Source organism: Mandrillus leucophaeus, unplaced genomic scaffold (genome assembly GCF_000951045.1).
Source record: "Mandrillus leucophaeus isolate KB7577 unplaced genomic scaffold, Mleu.le_1.0 Scaffold458, whole genome shotgun sequence".
Classification (NCBI taxonomy): Eukaryota; Metazoa; Chordata; class Mammalia; order Primates; family Cercopithecidae; genus Mandrillus; species Mandrillus leucophaeus.
The window spans coordinates 786,863-800,645 of NW_012104898.1; the positions used below are offsets into that span (position 1 = coordinate 786,863).

Genomic DNA, 13,783 nt, shown 5'->3' on the forward strand with positions numbered 1-13,783 from the left:
GCTCACTGCAACCTCTGTCTCCTGGGTTCAAGCGATTCTCCTGCCTCAGTCTCTCAAGTAGCTGAATTACAGCTACCACACTCAGCGCCATCACACTCAGCTAATTTTCTTGTATCTTTAATAGAGACAGGGTTTCACCATGTTGGCCAGGATGGTCTCGATCTCTTGACCTTGTGATCCGCCCACCTTGGCCTCCCAAAGTGCTGGGACTACAGGCATAAGCCATCACGCCCGGTCAAGTTTTCATAATTTCTAGTATCTTACTCTATTAGAAGAAACTGTGCCTAAATATAAACTTCAAGTTTAAAACTGTTTACAGTTCATTCCTAATTCCTGACCTTACTTTTAGGATAGTAGAAAGCTACCATACAGATTCATTCTGAGTGCTTACAGAAGTTCAGTTCAATAGAGTAAGACCCTGTATATGATGGTCCATACCTTTTCTTAGCTGTTGGCATCCAACAGGATATAGTAGTAGATTCAAAACTGTCACTTCAATGCAGGAGGATTCCAGGTTGGGCCTCAAGAGGGAGCATCCTTTTTTTTTTTTTTTTTTGAGATAGAGGCTCGCTCTGTTGCCCAGGCTGGAGTGCAGTGGCCGGATCTTGGCTCACTGCAAGCTCCGCCTCCCGGGTTTACGCCATGCTTCTGCCTCAGCCTCCCGAGTAGCTGAGACTACAGGTGCCCGCCACCTCGCCTGGCTAGTTTTTTTGTATTTTTTAGTAGAGATGGGGTTTCACCGGGTTAGCCAGGATGGTCTCGATCTCCTGACCTCGTGATCCACCCGTCTCCGCCTCCCAAAGTGCTGGGATTACAGGCTTGAGCCACCGCGCCCGGCCTGGGGCATCCTTTTAAAAACAGATTCCCCTGCAGGTAAATGACTCTTGTGTATCACAAAAAAATGAATGTGAAGATACACTAGATAACAAAATATTAACACATTTAGGAGCAGGATGTGATTTTTTTTAATGCTCCCACAGTAGAAGGCACTACAGGGTATGAAAAGAAATCAGCAGGCCCTGACCTTTATAAATAAGCTTTGGGGTAACAATGAGAAAGAGATCCAGAATCAAACATATTCATGAAAGTCCGAACTCATAGCCTTTATTTTACCATTGGCCATTAACCTTTCTATGCCCTACCTTAGTTTTAAGAATCAAATGAAATAATGTACATATTTCATTTGATTCTTAAAAATTTAATAATTTTTATCTAGCACCGAGTAAAACAAATTAACGTTACTGGTAACTGAAAAATACTCCTTTAAGATCCAAAGATTAAAAACAAACTAACGAAAGTCTTTATATAGTGTATCAGTTCTATAGTCTTAGCGAAATACCCAGCATACCTCAACCACTTCTTAGTGGCTCAGGGTCATTATGAGGAATATTATGATAATGGTATGCCAGGAGCACCTCAGAGACCAACACACACAGTAAAAGCATTCCACCATCTGGAATTGCTTTGCTCTCTCACTGCAGTAATTTCTCGTTTCTTTTTTGTGTGACTAGATGATTCAAATCTGCTTTATTTACACACAACTATGTTGCGTCTAATGTGACTCCACAGTCTGTCCCTGACTATATAGGACACATTCTCCTTGCTTTTCCTAGGCCTTTTGTTGTTATTGTTAACTCCTCACTCACTACCTACAATATTGGTAAGAGACCATGAGGTTATAAGTCCAAGTTTGGCCTCTACTGAAAGTGGATATTGCTTCTAGGTTAGGTTCGTCACTTTCTGTCAAGTGTTAATTGATCTCATAATCTCTGAAAAGTAGCATATGACTCACAAAATAATATATAACTTTTATTACTGATTATTAGTGCAACTACCATTAATTAAGCACTTACAGCATAAAGCTTTGAGGTGTTTTAAGTATATTAACACATTTCAGTCTTCATAAAATTTTTTGTAACAGCATTACTTTTAAGGATGCGAAACAAAAGAAAGGGATTAAATAACTTTCTTAACCTTTTACAGCTAGGAGGAGGCAAAACTGGGGTTTAGTTCTAGATCTATCTCACATTAAACACTATTTCTTTTAACAATGTTGACTGCTGAGTCTGATACCACCATTTTATAGAAAATAAAGCAGATGAGGAAATCGAAGTCACTTTGAATTTTAGCTCATGCATCTATAAAATAGGAATAATAGTACTTTCCTACCTCTTTGACAAGACGCAAAGTTACATGAAAATGTGAAAAGTATCAAATTTAACAGGGTCTCATGCTGACTACAAAATGCCAGGAAGCACCATTCCCACAGAAAGTGTCAGTTTTCCTGAAGCAGTACAGGGAATGCCATTTATATTATATTCTATGTGAATATAAACGCATATATATATTAGCGTATACACATACACATACATGTATACACATACATATATTAGTGTGAAGTGAATTAATTTTATTAAGTGCTGCCTAGATACAATAAAACCAGTGATTACTTGACAGTGATAACTGAACAAGTCCTTAACAACAACAACAACAAAAAAAGCTTATATAAAGCCCTTTTGTCATAAATAATGAGGTAATTAAACTACTTTAAGTCCAAGGGGATTACCTCCCTTTCCTTTAAAGCCAAATCAACTGCATGAATGGTTATAATTCACAGATATTTATATAGATCATTGTAGAAATGCCTAAATCTTTCCATTTCTAATTTCTCTGGTTCATAAAAAAAATAAAGCTGCAAATTACTCTATTTACAGGGAAAAGTCAAGCCCATTAAAATGGTTTAGATGCATTTAAAATAATTCTTTCACAATGGGATTTACAATGCATGTTAAATCAGTATAGAACACTGGTAGGCTTTTCCTTGAAACTAAAATTAGAGTGGCTGCCTTTGCATGTTCCAAAATTTGTTCTTATACAGTTGAGTATGAAGACTGACCAGAAAATTTTAAATCTGCTCTAGCCACCAAGAGCCTATAATGAAAACATGAAAACTTAGAATACCAAGACTTACAGGAGTAACAGAGATAAACCATCCTTCTAAAACAAAGACTGTTTTGCATTTGCTTTTTGAGCTATGACATTTCTAAATAGTTCCTTCTATTCAAGGCCCAATATTTTAAATATGGACTACAAAGATATAATGATATGTAATCAGAACAAAACCTCTATACTACTTAAGCAATAGCAGTGACAGAGACGCACTGACTGATCCACCCACCAGCACACCTGTGGCTCCCATAACCAATACCTAAACACCCATGTGCTTGGCTGTACAAATGTAGACATCCCCTAACAATGTTAAGCCAAGGCCTTACCACAACCTTGGTTACTTAAAGCACCACTTCCTAGCACAGATGCAACCAGGCCAGAGAAAATGCAAGCACTCACATTTTCCATTCTTCTATCACCAAATGCATCTGCCTTATATGGCAGCAAGACATAAAGCTGGACATTTCTCGTGGTGTTTTCATTTAACACAGAGTTCCCTCAGAATTAAAAACCATACAAGCCCTAGATGATAACATCCCTGTTAACCTGTTTCTCCTTTTCTTTATCCGTATTTTCTAGTCTTTCCACAATAAATTTCTACTGCTGTTATACAGGGAAAAAAGCAAAATCAAATAAATGAGCTTTTACTTATTATGTTCACAATATCTAGGAAAGTATAATTGACCAAAGAGAGAATCACAGGAGCTCAGAAATGGGTCAGTGCAAATGAACCACTGTTAAAAATAAATCTAAACCATATGAACGTAGGCAGCATATACATACCACCCTAAAAATAAATGACATGAGGTCAGGCAAGGTGGCTCACTCCTCTAATCCACTTTGGGAGGACAAGGCAGGAGGATGGCTTGAGCCCACGAGTTTTGAGACAAGCCTGGGCAACACACTGAGATGCCTATCTCTACAAAAAATGAAAGAAACAAAACACATTAGCCAAGCATAGTGGCACACGCCTGTAATCCCAGCTACTGGGGAGGTTGAGGTGGGAGGATTGCTCGAGGTCAGGAGGTGGAGGTTGCAGTGAGCCGAGATCGCACTACTGCACTCCAGGTTGGGTGACACAGCAAGACCCTGTCTCAAAAAAAGCCAAAAAAAAAAAACACTCAAATCCCAAATTTAGCATAGAATGTCTGGAAAATAAAGAGAATATATCATTATTCAATAAATTATATGCCACTATTTAAAAAAATACATATATATATATATAGCTTGAGAAACCTTAAATGATCTGCAGAAATACCTGCTAAAACTAGCTACACAGGCTAAATAGGTAGTACTGTTTACACAATAACAGTGTGTATTTACAGCCCCCTTGGATCTAAAGGAATTTTCACTATATATTTACCTGGTATCCCACCAACACCTTCTTCTCTTGTTAAAGATTCTGACTTTTACATTCATTCCATTTACTTGCTATTCAATAGAATTCTGACTGACATTTTTAATATGCATGAATATACTGTTTCTGTTTATATGTAAGTCCGAAAGGATTCATACCAAACTGTCAAAAAACCATTACCTCAGCAAACCATGAGGAGCAGACACGCATGATGGGGGCCTGCTTGTTTAACTTCATTTAATTTAGTAATTTAAATCTTATTTCTGTATATACAATCATTTTTCAATAAAAAGATTAATGACCACATAAAATATTGCAAGCCACGACATTTCCTTCTAGATGACACAAAGGGATCTAAATTCAACCCCTGAATAGGTTTCCTACGTTAAATATACCAGCATAGGCTATAGATGCAGACACCAAACTCCAGATACCAGGTATCCTTTCTAAACACTGAACAGCTAATACATGCAGGGCTGACCCTTGCCCAGAGTGGATCATTTGTCATGGCAGCTGCTACCCATCACCACTACCATCCCAACTCTTCCAACTCAACTGTTAATTATGGATTCTAGCAAATGTCTTCACATAACCCCATAGTTCTCTCTATTCACTTACACACTAATCATCAGGTCAGAAAAGGAACCAAAAAGCCCATTTCAGCTTTCAAACTTTATTTTCCCCTACAAGGAAAGACCACCTACTTTTTACTTTTCTTCCTTCAAAGTGTTGTCACAATGGTTGTAATAGTCGGAAACTAAATGCTCATTAGTAGGGAATATAGTTAAATCAATTATAATTGATATACAATCTACAGCTGTAACTACATATAATATACTCTGAGGCTGAAATTTTTTTTAAGAATGAAGTAGTTCTTTATCTCCTCACTGTCATGTGAAAATCCAAGTGAAAAAACAGCAGTGTCTCTCATCTTTATGTAAGTGGAAAGAAAAAGAAATTTATTCATATTTCTTTGTACATACAAATAAAATAATAGTTTCTATTATATCATTCTAGAGATAAATGACTACTTTCCAGGGGGAAAATGGGAGGCTGTTGAAGACACATTTTCAGTTCATATATTTTTGTATCACTTAAAATTTGAAACATGTGACTATATTACCTATTTTTAAAGTCAGTGGATTATTTTAAACTCGCTTACAACTTGTATCTTCAAAGAAATATTTATGATTAATATTTTATGAAGCTAAAGGCAGGTAGACTACAAACGGATTAGTCTGAGAATCAGTCTCATTCCTTTATGAGCATGCATTTTAACATTCCAAAAAGAAAACGTCTCTTCCCATCACCAAGATATCCTACATTCACAATTCCTAACAGAAGTATATTTTTACTTTATAAAGCAAGAATAATCACTTATTAGTTAGCTAAACTATAAACAATACAGGGCGCAATGGCAGATACAAGAAAAAACTGTAACTTCTGCATGACAACCATTAATATCGATAGATTTTAAGAAAGTCTGAAATTTCATATGAACTCTTCAGCAATGTAAGAATTATGTATAACCTGTGTGAGGGCATTTCAGCTGATTGTACAACTGGAGCTTCCTGATATCACCAAAAGAAATAAAACAATACTAAAATATAGACAGAGTTGTACTCCATCTTTTACATCTATGTAAGCTTAAAGAAACTATAAGATCAGAGAGTTTATGAGAATATTGCACTCATTAGAAAACTTGTCTGACTCAACAGCATGGAAAATAATTCACATGGTAAATCATTTTTTTTTTAATTTATATACAGTACCAAGAAAGGATATGTGCACACAGAAAAACAACACTGATCTGTCTTAAATAAACAACATAATTACCTTATAATCTGAAAACAAAGAATTCATGATAGCCCACAAGAAATTTAGTTCTGTTATGGACACACACAATTAAAAATTCTAACAAGCTAGTGCGTGTGTGTGTGAGAGAGAACGAGAGAGAGAGACACAGAGAGAAACTAAAATCAAATATACTGCTTAAATACCATTGAAAGGGGTAGTTTACCAGGGATCATTTTCATACTTATTTGCCCATACTTCCTGAGCACAAGACACAAGGAACAGTAAGACATAGTTTGTGCTTCAAGTATCTTATATAATCCAATTACAACTGTTAGAGTACTCAAAACAAATTTAGAGTAAAAAGTATCATCATAGGTTAAACAGCTGTATGAATGTGCAGGAGATTTTACTACTATACTACACAGACTGGGAGGTGGGGGCTCTAGGGAAATATAGTGTACGCTGTATAAACTAGACTTTTACATGGAGGACTCCTAAAGGCAGAGATGGGAGAAAGAAAAAAATTCCAAGAAATGGAAATGCATGAGAAACAAAAAAAGTAAAGTAAAACTGAAGTTTACATTCTTTTTGGAACAGCTGCTGGAACATAAAGAATGTAACTTAAAGTTTAACTAAAACAAGAAGTAAGTTTTGAAAGGGGCACTGAAGTCAAAAGGGAACACTGAGGAACTCGGGCTTTCTTCCAGAGTGGATCAGGAGCCACTCGGCAGAGGCACAGTGGTCAAGAACACAGACTTGCAAGAAGACATGTTGGGATTCAAATTCCAGCTCTTCTACCTACTAACAACTCCTTCAAGATCATGAAGTTCCAATTTCTTCACCTGTAGAATGGGGATAATATAAATTATAATGACCACATGAGAACAAAGGATTCAGCACATTGACTGACATAAAAACACCCAAGTGAATTTGTTTTGTTTGCTTGTCATCAGGCAGGGAACCTGATCAGGACTACATTTAGGACAATTAATAAGCAGTATTCACAATGAATGGCAAACCAAGAGATTAATGTCTCTTGTTGTGTATATGACTACTGGAAGAATTGAAAAAAGATAAGGGAAATCAGGAACCATAATGCAGTAAAATGACCAAAAAAAAAAATTCTAAGAAAAAGAGAGAGAGAAGAAACAAGGATGACCTTTTGATTTTGAGTCTAGATGACTAAGAAAATGCTAAGGTCATTAATATAAACAAGGAAGAAGAATCAGGCTTGCAAAAGAAGTTTAATTCTGAATCTACTGATTCAAGATTACAAAATTACAGCTACTAAGTTGATCAGGGAGAACAACGTTGGTAAATCTGAAGCTTAGTAATTAAAATAAGGCCGATGATACAGAATTGGAAGCCTCAGCAAAGAGGGTGTGGGGAATGAGCAGTTGAAACCATGGATCTGTGTGGGATTGCCAAAGGAGAGAACGAATTCCAAAAAGGAAAAGAACTAAACCTAAGGTAACACCTAAAGGCAACACCTATCTGAAATTCAGGAAGTGAGAGAGAAAAATGAACAAAGGCCCCAAGAAGGGTGAGTTGGAGGTGCCAGTTTGTGAAAGTCACCAAGACAGACCTTCACAGCATTTCACATTCTGCAGTTCTTTCAATGCTCATTATAACTTTAGATTATAAACTGAACTGACTTCACCAATTGATAATATGATTATCATAAAAGGTTTTTAAGAGTCTGCAAGTTACGGAAGAGTGCTCAGTAGAAAACACAGAAGAGTGTTTTATGCAAATTAGTGTTTAAGACCCAAGAATATTTTAAGCTCTAGAAATCATACATGATGCATGTCTTGTATCAAGACATAAAGTTGATTTATTTCTGGCTACCCGTGCATATATGTTTCAAAAAGGATTTTCAGGTTAAATTGGAAAATACGCTATTTCTTCCCATCAGCAATATCTCTCATTAATTTTTGCGAATATACATACACATAGTGTTCAATTCCCAACCCTTCCCCACTTCAACAGCTGAAAAACCTTACCATATTCTAAAAGCGTCTTTAGGGGGCTGAAATATTTCTGTGTCACCTAACTATAAAACCCACTCACATCCAACATCCAATGTTAAGTTACCGAGAGATAATCAATGGCAGATACGCCACTTAGGTATGAATCCAATTACCATCCTTAACAATTGCCAGTACAATGTCAAAGCTTTTCCTATATTTTGGTTTCTTCTCAAATACAGACTACAACTGACCATGCTTTATTAATTTTAGTATTTGTCCCATTTATTTATTTATTTATTTATTTTTGAGACAGAATCTCACTCTTTTGCCCAAGCTGGAGTGAAGTGGGGCGATCTTGGCTCACTGCAACTCCGACTCCCAGGTTCAAGCAACTCTCCTGCCTCAGCCTCCCGAGTAGCTGGAATTACAGGTGCCCACCACCACACTCAGCTAATTTTTGTATTTTTAGTAGAGACGGGTTTCACCATGTTGGCCAGGTTGGAGTCGAACTCCTGACCTCAGATGATCCACCTGCCTCGGCCTCCCAAAGTGCTAGGATTACAAGCATGAGCCACCACGCCCGGCCACCACATTTCTTCCAACTATGTAGTTGCCACATCTAATGGAAAATGAAAAAAGATTAATAAACCACAATATTATGCCTGTCATTACGCATTTTAAGGGACTACCAAACATTTTTAAATACCAAGAATGATATAAGTAACTTTTAATCTTTTTAGACTTTTTAAGGGCCCTCTTGGTATTCTTTCTAGCACATTAGTTTACAAGTTCAACTACATTCATAAAAATGTTTACTGATGTGAGATTATCCTTCTGAGTTTGTAAGGAATATGCAGCTGAGAGCTACAATTTACAATAATATCCCAATTTACCATGGCACCCAGCAGTGTCTAAAGTAACACAAATCCCCATCTTCTTGGTTAACAGCATAAGATCAAGGAGTTTAAAATTTTAGTAATATGCCACCAGAACCCTCATCTAAAAAAATACCATTATCGTTTCACACTATATTCTCTAGACTATTTTAAATGCATGTGATTATATTCATGTAGTTATTTTGTAAGGAACATTTCAGAGAAAGCTGAAAAAACCGTAAGGGCAATAATTTTATAAGGCAGTTTTCATTCACAGGAGGTAAAACAAGAGCAGAAAACACAGGTTCTTGGATTAAGTACTCCCGAATATAAACACGCACTATTACACACACACAAAAAAAAGGGGGCAGTGGGATCTTGAGCAGTTTTCTCTCTCAAAGCTTCTGTTTATTACTCTATAGAATGAGAAGTTATGTTGTTGTTGTTATGAGAAATATATGAGCATATTATGTTGTTACTCTATAGAATGCCAGTTATGTTGTTGTTATGAGAAATATATGAGCATATTATCACCAAAAATAACTAAAATGTCACGGATATATTTTATTCCTTTCAAGCAGTTTCTAAATAATAAAATACACAATTTGGCTTAAAATTTCAGGCTATGCATGTTTAGAACCTGACGTTGTTCGTGATTATCTTCCTCAGTTGTTCTTTCCCTGGAAGCTAGCACCAAGATGAACACACAGTACATTTTTAATAAATACAGGCTAGTGATTAAATTAACAAAGCCTCCAGCTCTTCTGCACACAGAAATACAGCATACAATGGGGATTACCTATATTTCTGTCTTACTTAATAGTAGGCAGTGCAGTATCACCCTTCCACTTCCAGTTTACTCCCTATGGCTTACTTACCAAAATATTTAATCCCCGTTGCTTTTTTTTTGTCTCAGGCTAGGGCCACTAGCTTTCTACCTTTCCTACCTTACCTTTCCTTCACATATTAGCTACTTCATGTTAAAGTAATTACAAGTGTTCAACTGACCATATGGAATTAAAATTTACTTCGAAAATATGAACTCAAAAAAAAAAGTAAACTAATTCAGCAATCTTATGTTTTATGGAGTCATCCAGCCTTATGTAAACTACCATTAAGCAGTATGTAAACATTATTACTCAATCTGCTTAATACGAAAGTAATCTCGTCGGGCCTCCGACATTCTGAAAGTTTTGCCACACTGTTTCAAAATATTGGCTTGTAGCCCTTTTCAAAGCTACTGATTACTGAAAACTTGGCAACCATGTTTAACAATAAAGAAAAGCCTTCCCCGAGCCTACGTAGATTGGATTCTCTAATACATAGTAATAATGTTTTCAAAAAGAATGAGGCGAGTAATAAAATGGAGGAATATCCATGATGCATTGTTGGCTAATAAAACGTTATACTGTACTATATATGATCCCAATCTTGTTTCTAAAGCACACTCATTAAATGCACAGAAAAAAAAATTCTGAATAACTACCCACCACACTTGGCGAGTGGCTAACCTAGGTAGTAAGAAGGGGAAATATGGGGCAAAGGGCTCGAGAGAGGGCAGGTTTCTTCATTGTTTGGCTGCTTCACTTTTTCTCAAAGAGCACGCAGTACTTTTGTAATTAAAAAATGATAAATGGGGGAAAAACACTGCTAAACGCGTACTTTTTCCTCCCTAGCACATTCTTCTGATTTGTAATGTTAAAAATATAGCTCTAGTTTCTCGATTCTAAAAAGAGCACACACGAAAACAAAATTAGAGAAGTTCCAAAAAATCTTGGATTTGCAAAATTACTCCCTCGGGTTCTCCCCGTGGGTCCTCTCCATGCCGGTGTCTGAAATCGCCCAAGCAAAACGCGGGCACAGCACTTCTCCTGAACGGTAGTAGACGCTCACAAACACAAAAAGAGCCCTGGGCGCCTGCTATAACCTCTCAGTCCCCTCCCAGCACCCGAGGCTTCCCCGAGCCTACGTAGATTGGATTCTCTTCCTCCAAAACCAAAACAACAGAAGTCACTGGGCGGATCCAAAACGGCCCTAAGGCGCCCGCGTGCATCTCACGACGCCAGCCTGGGGACTCTGGTCCCCAAGCCCAGGTCAGAGCCGAAGGACGGGCCTGACGACGCGGCGCCCCGGCCTCCCTCGGGCCCCCGACCTTCCCGGCCCCAGGGACCCCGGCTCCAGACCTCCAGGCTTCGCTGGGCCCCTTTCGACTCTCCGACCTCCCGAGTCCTCTGCCCCGGGTCCGTCCCTCCCTCAACCTGCCCCGCAGCCCCTCCGTATCCCGGCCCCCGACCTACCTGTCCTTAGGTCCCCCTGCCCCCGACTCTCGGCTGCCGTCCCCGTGGCTCGCTAGCCTCCGAGCGTATCCCAGTCGCCCGCCCGGCCACAGCACGCGGGACGCGCACACCCCACGACCCCGAGCCCCCGCTGGCGGCAGCGTTACCTGTGGCGCGGGCAACGGCGCGCAGGCCAGACGCTAGGACTCGGCGGGGTCCGCAGCAGCCAGACGCCGCCACCACCACAATAACAACAACACGGACACTACCGCCGAGTGGAGAGGCGGGGCCCGGACCCGCGACTGGAGCAGCCAGAGCGTCCCGGCCTCCGGAGCCGCCGGAGACAGAGCATGCGCAGAGAGTCACGGGCACTGGGGCAGCTCCCCGCGGACGCCAAAGTCAACAAGGCCGGGAGACGCCCCCATCTGGCCCCGCCCCCTCAGGGCTCGCTCCACCCCCCAAGCCCAAACAACGCGAGGCCTTGGCGGGCCAGAAGACGACGGCTGTAGGGGAGATCCCGCGAGAGCGTGGCCTCCACCTCGCCTCTCCACCCCCATTTCCACGTTCGCGTATCAGCGCGGGGGTTCTGGCTTTCGGTGGTCTCAGAGCTACGTAGTGTCGGGGACTAGACACAGGGTGTCCTTTGTGTTGAAGGACAGTGTCTTACGGTGTGGGAGCGTTTTTGAGGTGTATTCCTGGGTTTGGAGGCGAACCCCCAATGGTTACCGCCACAGAGACTTTGCGGAGGGCGCTCACTGGCTTAGGTGAAGAGCGAAGGCTCAAGACTGTGCTGTTTTTTAGTGGCGCCTTGGCGTCCAGAAGTTCCCCCCAGCGCCCACCGTATGCACTCCCGCCGCCTGTCCCCCGCCCTACCTGTCAGGCGACCGCGGGCCTCAGCTCGGGGACGCCCGGAGTGGCCGCCTTCTCGCGTCTTGCTGACCCGGGGCTGAGGCGTGTGCTTCTCCTGCAGCGGACGGAAGATGCTGGGCCACGCAAGTTTCCCTGGGCTTGGTTAACCACCCCAAAACCCATTTCCAGAAGGAAAGGGTGTTGAGGAGGAGGGATGGAAAGTCGAGAAGAGAGCCGGACGGAGTGCCTCACTCCTGTAATCCCAGCACTTTGGGAGGCTGAGAGGGGGGTGGCGGTTCCCCTGAGGTCAAGAGTTCAAGACCAGCCTGGCCTAGGCCTACATGGTGAAACCCTGTCTCTACTGAAAATACAAAAATTAGCCGGGTTTGGTGGCACGCACCTGTAGTCCCAGCAACTCGAGAGGCTGAGGCAGGAGAACCTCTTGAACGTGGGAGTGGGAGGTTGCAGTGCTGAGGTGGCACCATTGCACTCCAGCCTGGGCGACAAGAGCGAAACTCCATCTCAAGAAAAAAAAAAAGTCAAGAAGAGGAAAGGAGACATAGGGGCAGGCGAGCCGGGTAAACACTGCCACTAAGGATCCTAAGCAGTGAACATGCTGTTCGTACTTGTAAGACTCCTAGCAAACTGCATTTAATTTTTTTCAATTAGTTTTAGTGTACATAAAGGCATGTCTTTTCCAAATACTGTAATTTTTGAAGTGTTTTTCTTTCTTGTTCATTAATCTTTGTGCGTTTCTCTCCAGTCTCTAATAGTAGGTTGTGGCATGATTTGCTTCCATCATGTGAATTCTGTTGGGTTTTGATTTTCAAATAGGAGAGTAAATGTAAGCTGTCCTTATAGGTTACCCAAGGTAAGTTAGAATTAGAACGTCTTTACGCTAGGACTACTGCTTCCCACCATAACCAACCATCTGCAAAAGCGTTCAGAAAGAACATGCTAGCAAGGTCAAAAGCTTCAAATCACGAAATAAGAACTTGAAAACAAGAGCAAAATTGTTGCTGAGGCAGTCTGCCATTTAACTCAAAAGCTTCACTTTATTTAAGTATGAGTGCATATTCAGTGGACATTGAGCTCCGAACTGTTCAAAATATCTGTCCATCTGCATTCTGAAGTAGAGCTGCGGGTCACACGTATTAGCTCCATCTTTGGATTTCTGCCTGGACCCAGGGCACTCCTAACCGTTATGGGATCATATAACAATCTTACAGGATGAGTTTTCTGCTAGTCCAAGCAGAAATTTTGGCACATGAAAACATCTTACCATAAACAAAAAAAGTACAAATGGTAATAAGGAAAATAGCTAAGATGATTAAACAGCTCTTACAGCCTTTTCCCCTGTTTTCTCTACATTTTTTAAAAACATATTTTCCTTTACTTTCTTCCTTCTGCTATGGGAATTTTTCAGGGTTCTAGACCTTTTTTCTTGTCTGCCGCTGTGAAGTTAAACACGGGTCATTTTTTAAATAAGGTCTTAATAAACAAGACCAAGTGCTACTCTTGTGGGTGAGTAGTTGAACAGCAAGTAAAGCACTCTATCAACTCTGTAATTTTCCTGTGGTAGGCACACCCCATCTCCACCTTCACATCTTTTCTGATTATGCCTCCATACCTTACACACATAATTTACTTTTTTTTTTTTTTTTTTAAAGAGACAGAGTCTTTTGCTCTGTTGCCCAGGCTGCAGTGCAG

General features: G+C 40.3%; 1 protein-coding gene across 3 annotated transcripts in view; it reads right to left on the reverse strand.

The window, feature by feature from the left end:
* The window catches only part of PCMTD1 (protein-L-isoaspartate (D-aspartate) O-methyltransferase domain containing 1), an 81,189-nt gene extending 69,538 nt beyond the window's left edge, over nucleotides 1–11,651 (reverse strand). For 2 of the 3 annotated variants that reach the window (XM_011994463.1, XM_011994461.1), the window contains exon 1: nucleotides 11,392–11,651. The gene's annotated coding sequence lies outside the window, so the exon portion shown is untranslated. The remainder of the gene's footprint in view (nucleotides 1–11,391) is intronic. The other variant, XM_011994462.1, reaches the window with a different exon arrangement.
* Between the last annotated feature and the right edge of the window lie 2,132 nt (nucleotides 11,652–13,783).